This window comes from Phocoena sinus, chromosome 2, assembly GCF_008692025.1.
Source record: "Phocoena sinus isolate mPhoSin1 chromosome 2, mPhoSin1.pri, whole genome shotgun sequence".
Lineage (NCBI taxonomy): Eukaryota > Metazoa > Chordata > Mammalia > Artiodactyla > Phocoenidae > Phocoena > Phocoena sinus.
Genome location: NC_045764.1, coordinates 41,264,718 through 41,275,974, shown reverse-complemented (window position 1 = coordinate 41,275,974; position 11,257 = coordinate 41,264,718). Strand labels below are relative to the sequence as shown.

Sequence of the window (11,257 nt, the reverse complement as noted above, 5' to 3'; positions counted from 1 at the left end):
TCTGCCATTAGCTCCATCAAAGAGCCCAGGTAGGCTCCAGTGTTGGGTTACCTCAGGCCAAACAAGCAAGAGGAAGGGAATCCAACCCCACACATCAGCAGTCAAGCAGATTAAAGTTTTACTGAGCTCTGCCCACCAGAGCAACAGTCACCTCTACCCACCACCAGTCCCTCCCATCAGGGAAGTTGCACAAGCCTCATAGATAGCATCATCCACCACAAGGAAGACAGCAGAAACAAGAAGAACTACAGTCCTGCAGCCTTTGGAACAAAAACCACATTTGCAGAAAGATAGACAAGATGAAAAGGCAGAGGTCTATGTACCAGATGAAGGAACAAGATAAAACCCCAGAAAAATAACTAAATGAACTGGACATAGGCAACCTTCTAGGAAAAGATTTCAGAATAATGATAGTGAAGATGATCCAGGACCTCGGAAAAAGAACGGAGGCAAAGACTGAGATGATGCAAGAAATGTTTAACAAAGGCTTAGAGTTAAAGAACAAACAAACAGAGATGAACAATACAAAAACTGAAATGAAAACTACACTAGAAGGAATCAATAGCATAATAACTGAGGCAGAAGAACGGATAAGTGACCTGGAAGACAGAATGGTGGAATTCACTGCCGCAGAACAGAATAAAGAAAAAAGAATGAAAAGAAATGAAGACAGCCTAAAAGACCACTGGGACAACATTAAATGCAACAACATTCACATTATAGGGGTCCCAAAAGGAAAAGAGAGAGAGAAAGGACCCAAGAAAATACTCGAAGAGATTATAGTGGAAAAGTTCCCTAACATGGGAAAGGAAATAGCCACCCAAGTCCAGGAAGCGCAGAGAGTCCCAGGAAGGATAAACCCAAGGAGAAACATGCTGAGACACATAGTAATCAAATTGGCAAAAAATTAAAGACAAAGAAAAATTATTGAAAGCAGCAAGGGAAAAACGACAAAAAACATACAAGGGAACTCCCATAAGGTTAACAGCTGATTTCTCAGCAGAAACTCTACAAGCCAGAAGAGAGTGGCATGATATATTTAAAGTGATGAAAGGGAAGAACGTGCAACAAAGATTACACTACTCGGCAAGGATCTCATTCAGATTCGATGGTGAAATCAAAAGCTTTACAGACAAGCAAAAGCAAAGAGAATTCAGCACCACCAAACCAGTTCTACAACGAATGCTGAAGGATCTTCTCTAAGTGGGAAATACAAGACAAGAAAAGGACATACAAAAACAAACTCGAAACAATTAAGAAAATGGTCATAGGAACATACATTAACAATAATTACCTGAAACGTGAATGGATTAAATGCTGCAACCAAAAGACACAGGCTTGCAGAATGGATACAAAAACAAGACCCATCTATATGCTGTCTACAAGAGACCCACTTCAGACCTAGGGACACATACAGACTGAAAGTGAGGGGATGGAAAAAGGTATTCCATGCAAATGGAAATCAAAAGAAAGCTGGAGTAGCAATACTCAGATAAAATAGACTTGAAAATAAAGAATGTTACAAGAGACAAGGAAGGACACTACATAATGATCAAGGGATCAATTCAAGAAGAAGATATAACAATTATAAAAATATATGCACCCAACATAGGAGCACCTCAATACCTAAGGCAACTGCTAACAGCTCTAAAAGAGGAAATCGACAGTAACACAATAATAGTGGGGGACTTTAACACCTCACTTACACCAATGGACAGATCATCCAAGTGAAAATAAATAAGGAAACAGAAGCTTTAAATGACGCAATAGACCAGAGAGATTTCATTGGTATTTATAGGACATTCCATCCAGAATTAGCAGATTACACTTTCTTCTCAAGTGCGCACGGAACATTCTCCAGGATAGATCACATCGTGGGTCACATATCAAGCCACAGTAAATATAAGAAAATTGAAACCATATCAAGCATCTTTTCTGACCACAACGCTGTGAGACTAGAAATGAATTACAGGGGAAAAAATGTAAAAAACACAAATACATGGAGGCTAAACAATACATTACTAAATAACCAAGAGATCACTGAAGAAATCAAAGAGGAAATCAAAAAATACCTAGAGACAAATGACAATGAAATCACGATGATCCAAAACCTATGGGATGCAGCAAAAACAGTTCTAAGAGAGAAGTTTATAGCTATACAAGCCTACCTCAAAAAATAAGAAAAATCTCAAACAATCTAACCTTTTACCTAAAGGAACTAGAGAAAGAAGAAAAAACAAAACCCAAAGTTAGCAGAAGAAAAGAAATCATAAAGATCAGAGCAGAAATAAATGAAATAGAAACAAAGAAAACAATAGCAAAGATCAATAAAACTAAAAGCTGATTCTTTGAGAAGATAAACAAAATTGATGAATAGCCAGACTCATCAAAAAAAAGAGGGAGAGGACTTAAATCAATAAAATTAGAAATGAAAAAGGAGAAGTTACAACAGACACCGCAGAAATACAAAGCATCCTAAGAGACTACTACAAGCAAGTCTATGCCAATAAAATGGACAACCTGGAAGAAATGGACAAATTCTTAGAGAGGTATAACCTTCCAAGACTGAACCAGGAAGAAACAGAAAATATGAACAGACCAATCACAAGTAATGAAATTGAAACTGTGATTAAAAATCTTCCAACAAATTAAAGTCCAGGACCAGATGTCTGCACAAGTGAATTCTACCAAGCATTTAGAGAAGAGCTAACACCCATCCCTCTCAAACTCTTCCAAAAAATTACAGAGGAAGGAACACTCCCAAACTCATTCTATGAGGCCACCATCACCCCGATAGCAAAACCAGATAAAGATACCACAAAAAAACAAAATTGCAAACTGATATCATTGACGAATATAGATGCAAAAATCCTCAACAAAATACTAGCAAATAGAATCCAACAGCACGTTAAAAAGATCATACACCATGATCAAGTGTGGTTTATCAAAGGGATGCAAGGATTCTTTAGTATACGTAAATCAACCAGTGTGATACACCATATTAACAAATTGAAGAATAAAAACCATATGATCATCTCAATAGATGCAGAAAAAGCTTTTGACACAATTCAACACCCATTTATGATAAAAACTCTCCAGAAAGTGGGCATAGAGGGAACCTACTTCAACATAATAAAGGCCATAGAGGACAAACCCACAGCAAATATCATTCTCAGTGGTGAAAAACTGAAAGCATTTCCTCTAAGATCAGGAACAAGACAAGGATGTCCACTCTCACCACTGTTATTTAACATAATTTTGGAAGTCCTAGCCACGGCCATCAGAGAAGAAAAAGAAATTAAAGGAATCCAAATTGGAAAAGAAGAAATAAAACTGTCACTGTTTGCAGATGACATGATGCTATACACAGAGCCTAAAGATGCCACCAGAAAACTACTAGAGCTAACCAATAAATTTGGTAAAGTTGCGGGACACAAAATTAATACACAGAAATCTCTTGCATTCCTTTTCACTAATGATGAAAAATCTGACAGAGAAATTAAGGAAACACTCCCATTTACCATTGCAACAAAAAGAATAAAATAACTGGGAATAAAACTACCTAGGGAGACAAAAGACCTGTATGCAGAAAACTATAAGACACTGATGAAAGAAATTAAAGATGATACCAACAGATGGAGAGATATACCATGTTCTTGGGTTGGAAGAATCAATATTGTGAAAATGCCTATACTGCCAAAAGCAATCTACAGTTCAATGCAATCTCGATCAAATTACCAATGGCAGTTTTTATGGAACTAGAACAAAAAATCTTAAAATTTGTATGGAGACACAAAAGACCCTGAATAGCCAAAGCAGTCTCGAGGGAAAAAAACGCAGCTGGAGGAATCAGACTCCCTGACTTCAGGCTATACTAGAAAGCTACAGTAATCAAGACAACATGGTACTGGCACAAAAACAGAAATGTAGATCAGTGGAACAAGATAACTTCAACTAATCTATGACAAAGGAGGCAAGGATATACAATGGAGAAAAGACAGTATCTTCAGTAAGTGGTGTTGGGAAAACTGGACAGCTACATGTAAAAGAATGAAATTAGAACACCCCCTAACACCATACACAAAAATAAACTCAAAATGGATTAGAGACCTACATGTAAGACCAGACACTATAAAACTCTTCGAGGAAAATATAGGAAGAACACTCTTTGACGTAAATCACAGCAAGATCATTTTTGATCCACCTCCTAGAGTAATGGAAATAAAAACAAAAATAAAGAAATGGGACCTAATGAAACGTCAAAGCTTTTGCACAGCAAAGGAAACCAAAAACAAGACGAAAAGACAACCCTCAGAATGGGAGAAAATATTTGCAAATGAATCAATGGACAAAGGATTATTCTCCAAAATATATAAACAGCTCATGCAGCTTAATATGAAAAAAACAAACAACCCAATCCAAAAATGGGCAGAACACCTAAATAGACATTTCTCCAAAGAAGGCATACAGATGGCCAAGAAACACATGAAAAGCTGCTCAATATTACTAATTATTAGAGAAATGCAAATCAAAACTACAATGAGGTATCACCTCACACCAGTTAGAATGGGGACCATCAGACAATCTACAAACAACAAATGCTGGAGAGGGTGTGGAGAAAAGGGAAGCCTCTTGCACTGTTGGTGGGAATGTAAATTGATACAGCCACTATGGAGAACAGTATGGAGGTTCCTTAAAAAACTAAAAATAGAATTACAATATGACGCATCAATCCCACTACTGGGCATATACCCAGAGAAAACCATAATTCAAAAAGACCCATGCACCCCAATGTTCATTGCAGCACTAATTACAATAGCCAGGTGATGGAAGCAACCTAAATGCCCATCGACAGATGAATGGATAAAGAAGATGTGGCACATATATACAATGGAATATTAATCATAAAAAGGAACGAAACTGGGTCATTTGTAGAGATGTGGATGGATCTAGAGACTGTCATACAGAGTGAAGTAAGTCAGAAAGAGAAAAGCACATATATGTGGAACCTAGAAAAATGGTACAGATGAACTGGTTTGCAGGGCAGAAATTGAGACACAGATATAGAGAACAAACGTGTGGACACCAAGGGGGGAAAGTGGTGGGAGTGGTGGTGGTGGTGGTGGTGGTGGGATGAATTGGGAGATTGGGATTGACATGTATACACTAATATGTATAAAATGGATGACTAATAAGGACCTGCTGTATAAAGATAAATAAAATAAAATTCAAAAATTAAGAAAAAGAAGGGAAAGTTGGGGAAATTTTTCTTCTCAACTGCCTTCACTAGCAAAATTTGTACAAACTTTTCCAGTGCCTGTGGGTTCGTAAGTTTCTCCCTTTTCAAAGAAATCCATCTCTTTCTCTAGAATGTGACCAGAAGGCCGTGCAGTGGCTGATGCTTGCAGGGCTTTTAATCACCTGTGTGAATGTTTGATAGGGCTATGAAATATGGCCCCTGAAGGCCCCCGCACTGCTTTTTCCCTTCCTCAGATGGTGAATAATCATTGAACTGCTCCACAGTTTCCGATATAACGTTCAAATCAAGCCATGAAAAAACCCATATTTCACAAGGTAGCATATTTTTGGTTCCTGGCAGTAAATTTTCCTCACTCTTACTGTACCGTGGGACATATTTGGAAAGGTCAGTTTGGCACTGTGTAAGTTAACCAGAGGACCATTGGAGTTGAATGAAATCTGTTGTAAGTGTGTATTGATGGGCATAGCATGGGGTGGGGGACATGGCTCTGGTGCCAGAGTGATTTGGTCAGAAAAGCAAAATTGTAACATGGGCCTTAGAACCATTGTTATTGTCATGCTGAGTAACCACTGGAATGGTGTGATGACACAATGGCAGGGACACTCTTTCCAGAGCTTCCTTTGGGAAGCGAGGGTTGAGCTTCTGCCAAGGAGTGAGCTGATCACTTGGTGTCCTGCGGGTGTATCACTTCAAGTGTGAGCCCTGCTGCCATATTGCACAAATCCAGTGGGTACTGGTCACGTTGTCATCCGTTTGAATAGAGCACCCTGGTGTTGTGCAGTGTACAGCCTGTGCATCCAGGCAGGGCGGCACCGGGTTTATAACACCCTGGGTCTAGGAGGCAGCATAGTCCGGTGGCTTAGACCTGGCTGAAAGCACAGATCTTTTACTTGCTAGCTGTATGTTCTGGAGTGTGTCTTTTACATTTTCTGAGCCTCAGGATCTTCGCTTTAAATACAGTGATAATAACAACACCTTCCTGTGTGGTTTTGATTGTGAAATCAGATAATGTGAGTAAGGCACTTTGCTCAGCATGATAAGCAATTCCTAAATGGTAGCTATTATTGCTCTTATTATTTAAAATATAGGCCCTGACTGGGAGCCTAGATCCCAATATGGCAAGAAATGATAATGGTTAACGGGAGAACATGGAAGGGAACCTGATCTGCCATGCCCTGTTCAGAGTCCTTAGTTCCTGCTTGACTCCTTTTCTTCCCTCAGTCACATAACGTCATCGGTGAACAGAGAGGAGCATGACTTTTCCACAGTCAGTATTTATTCTATTCATTCATTTATTCAAAATTAATTGAGTGCCTGCTCTTTCTCAGCACTGTTTTAGGCTCTGGGGAGCAGCAGTGAACACAGAAACAGAGAAGACAATACATATGTCATGTCCAAAGCTCTTGACACAGCTTCTACTTGTCTGCCTGAGCATCTTATTAACTGTCTCCAATGGCTCTGCTCACATTTTTACCTATGGGGAGACAGCTGATTAGGAGAGAGAGAGAGAGAGAGAGAAAGAGAGAGGGAGAGAGAGAGAGGAAAATAAGAAAGAGGATGTGGAGGAGGGGGAAGACGACATTTAGAGAAGACATTTTATGGATAGTAAAGCCAGAACTATTAGTCAAAGGCCTTGCCTCCTCCCTTTCAAAAGACTGCTGCTGACAGGCCATCCTGTTAGTGGTTGCCTCCTACAACCAACAGTGGCACCAACAGTCAATCAGTCAGCTACAATTAATTGCATACCTACTATGTACCAGGCACTGTGCTAGGAATGGGGAATACCGTGGTGAACACATCAGAAATGTACAGTTTAGTAATGAATACAGATACTAAAGAGGTTTGAAAGTAAGTACTTAAAAGATAGCAAATGTGCAAAGAAATAGAGAAGGCTATAGCACTTATAGCTTGGAGGAAACAGTCAAGGGAGGCTTTTCTGAGGAAGTGATATTTAATCTGAGACTTGAAGGATGACTTTGAGTAGCCAACAAAAAGCTGGTACAGGGAGAGAAGTTTCTGAAATCTTTAACCATTCCTAAAAGAATCCTAAAAGAATAAAGATGTAGGGCTCTTTTTCAAAGTTTTCTTTCCCCAGCCCCTTCTTTTAAAAAGCACTCAGTTGATGCAGGATGTGATCTCATTTTTTACGATTCAATGAATAGCAACATCACTGACCTAACAACCTTGCATGCTGAGAAGGAGTAAGCAGGAACTTCTGAAAAATGGACCTTGTTCAGTTAGTCGTGGTTCACCAGCCAGCAAGAAGCTTGTGTAAATGACTACTAGTGGAAGCTTTGAGAATCAATGCTAACGATGGACCATACAGCGAAACTCTGCCTTTGGGTCTGAGCACGCGCTGTTTTGCCTTGCTCTATTGTAGGCCAAGTTGGAAGGCAATGAAAAATTACCCTATTTGGTACCTCGTTTACACAATATGGATCCTGGTGGACCTTTGAGAGCTTTATTAAGAATAGCATCTGATGGTTTATTGGACATGTAGTGCCCAATTATGGGATTTGACAGTACAAGGTATGTATTAATGACTTATTAGGGTGGACCTGACTGGTAATTGATCACTAATGAGGCAGACTTGCTTGCATCTAGGCAAAATAAGATTTTGAAACTCTTTTAGCAAATCCTGCATGAATGCCTTAGGAGAAGTGATCTACTAAATGGGTGATAAATATTTCATGGCAAGTATTTTACATCACCCATTTTACTAATTTTTTTAAGGATAACTAGACGGTTACCAGAAAGTCCCAGTTGGTGGTTGCCTTTGGTGTTCAAAATTCTCGATGTGCAGGATTGGCACAGAGTAATTGCAGTCATTACTGACTTTATCTTGCTACCTATGATGACAGGGCCATGTCCAAGTGACTGAGAGTGTTTTTCTGGATTAAGTTCCTGGCAGGCTTTGTTCTGGGTTCACAAAGACAAAGCATAGTTTATGCATGTTTCTCAAATGTCGTAAGAAGGGCTTCCCTGGTGGCGCAGTGGTTGAGAGTCCGCCTGCTGATGCAGGGGACACGGGTTCGTGCCCCGGTCCGGGAGGATCCCACATACCGCGGAGCGGCTGGGCCCGTGAGCCATGGCCGCTGAGCCTGCGCGTCCGGAGCCTGTGCTCCGTGACGGGAGAGGCCACAGCAGTGAGAGGCCCGCGTACCGCCAAAAAAAAAAAAAATGTCGTAAGAAATGAACCATTTCAAGCTACAACTATGACTGCTCACTGATATGAAAGTGAAATATTTTCTTTCCTTTTAGACCCTGAATTAAATAAATACTTGCTTTCCTAAAGATGGTGCATGTATGTTTTCCGTAAAAATGCTCTGGATCTGTTTTACAAATTCCCATTTTCCATCTGACCCTTTTCCTCTTTATATTAATGAATTTCACCTAATTGAATCAGATGCCACAACTGACAAGTGCTCATTCTGAATTTGAGCTTCATCTCCCCAAGCAGGCATGTCCTCAGTAACACTTAGCAAAATTATATCTATCAAATCACTGGTGCAGTTAGAATTTAATTTGCTCTATCAGCTGCCGTTGTCATGCTACTTAACCTTAAAAAAAGTAATTTTCCTCAAGACTTCATAATTCCTTTTACATTTCTCCTTTTTCTCACTGAATGAATTTGATAAACTCTTGAAAGAGAAAAGACTGGATAAGAGCCCTTCTTCACAAGGTGACAGGGGAAGTGAGCCTGTTGTGTCCCCTTTATTTCCAAGTCACCCCTACCAGCTGGCATTGGATACTTTTAATGGCATCTTTCATCCTGATGCTAGCCTACAGAGTCCTCTTAGGGAAGGGGAGAAGAGGATCCTGGCAGGGAATGGGAGAAAATGGGGGGGATGGAGAAAAGGAGAGGCAATGAAGGTAAGAAAATAAAAGGAGGAAAGAAAGAGGAGGGAAGGAAGTAGCAATGTTGTTGGAAGAGAAATCAAGAGGGAGGAACAGCACTGCAAAGCCAGAGATACCAGGATCCCTTGACCCCTCCCTGTTCTCTTGAAACCTTTACTGAGTACTCAGGTCACATTACTGTTTTCCTTTTCTGATCTCTGTGGAGCAGTGGTTCTCAACTACAGGTGATAATTTCCCCTCCAAGAGGACATTTGGCAATACCTGGAGATATTTTCAGTTGTCCTAACTTGTGGGGGGGAGAGGGCAGTGTAGTGGATAGAGCACAGCTGTGCTGGCCTGAATCCTGTTCCTCAAAATTCATGTCTACCTGGAAACAATAAATGTGACCTTTCTGGAAACAAGACCTTTGCGGATGTAATTGAGTTAACATGAGGTCACACTGGATTAAACTGGGTCCTGTTCCAATGACTGGTGCCCTTATAAGAAGAGGGAAATTGGAACGCAGAGATATGGACACAGAGGAAAGACAGCCATGGGATGATGGAGGCAGAGATTGGAGTTATGCTGCCACAAGCCAAGCAAAGCCAAGATTGCTGGGAACTACCAGAAGCTGGAAGAGGCAAGGAAGGATGCTTCCCTAGAAACTTTGGAGGAAGCATGGCCTACCAACACCTTGGTTTCAGACTTCTAGCCTCCAGAAATGTGAGATAATAAGTTTCTGTTGCTTTAAGCTACCCAGTTTGCAGCACTTTGTGACAGAAGCCCTAGGGTTGCCACTAAACTTCCTACAGCACATAGGACAGCCCACCACAACAATGAGGAGTCCAATTGTTGGTAGCGTCAAGATTGAGAAAATCTGCTGAAGAGCTTAAGTTTGTAACTCTCATTAAACACTTTATTATATATGCTTTGAGGCAGCTTCTATGCTTGCAATTTTTTTTTTTACCTGATCCTTATTCTTTATTTAACTTTTTGTGCATTTGTGTGTCAATACATCCACTAAGTACACTCTTGGATGACAGGGGACATGTGTTTGCTTCTTTGATGTCCTTCTTTGCTTAATTGATATGCATATAATAGGAGCTCAACAAATGCTTTTTGAATAAATGAACAAAGGTTATCAGCCCACGATCTAGTTACAGTGGCACCTGTCCCCAGTCATGTCAGTAGAACATATTCTAAGGTCTTGAGGTTGTGCTTTTCCAAGTTTTGACTAATGTCCCTTAAGTCAGAGGAGTCTGGGTAGAACCAGTCAACCCAGTAAGGAAGGCCTGATGTGGATGAGATGTAGAGGAAGTATGGTCTTTTGGAAAGAGCTCCAGAATGGTGGGTAGGAGAAGGGTTCAATTTCTAACTCCTGAGGCATCCCACATGTTCTCTCTGAACTATGTTTTCCCTACCTATAAAATGAGAATAGCAATACCTAGCATATAGAGTTGTTGTGAGAATCAAGCAGGTTACAATAGAAAGAGCCTGACAAAGGTATTAAGTAAATAATTGATTTTCTATCCATGTAAAAACCAGGACAAGCATCTTTTCTGTTTCAGGAAAATGGCGCAACCAGGAGATATCAGTACACGCACGATGGGCCTGTGAGTTTTGCCTGAGAAGCAGAAAACAGGGAAGAGAGTAATGCTTAACGTTGGTGACCTCCTATGTGCCAGGCATTTTCACGCTTTCTCATTTAATCCTTAGGACAACCCTCTGAGGTAGCAATTGCTATTCTCAGTTTGAAGTGAGGGAAGTAAGACTCACAAAGAGCTGAAGCCAGTAGGGATAGACTCAGATTTGATCTTAAAGCCCACAATATTTCAGCTGTACTTGCTGCCTGCCAGACTTATATGAAAGGTCCTATTTGGTTGTTTGGTAAATCAAAGAAAGGTGAGGACCCAGCATAGCACTGGAACAGAAGACATCCTATAGAAGTCATATGAAGTAAGCATGTGTTTATAGGGTATCATCTCTGTGCAGAGACCGTGTTCCTGGATCACTGTTGCCTGACTGTGTATCTGGGCTGTTTTTCTCTAGTTAGTTAGTTAGTGCTGACTACAGCTTGGTCTCCAGCATGTTCCTGCAGTATGTCAGGTGAAGGTTAATAGTATTGTCCATGGCCACAGAATAAAGAGAAGGTGATGGGCC

The 11,257-nt window shown here is 40.4% G+C and overlaps 1 protein-coding gene across 1 annotated transcript in view; it reads left to right on the top strand.

Moving 5' to 3' along the window:
* AGBL1 (ATP/GTP binding protein like 1) overlaps window positions 1–11,257 on the top strand; it is a gene marked incomplete at its 5' end in the record, with an annotated part of 671,581 nt that overhangs the window by 201,151 nt on the left and 459,173 nt on the right. The window lies entirely within an intron of this gene.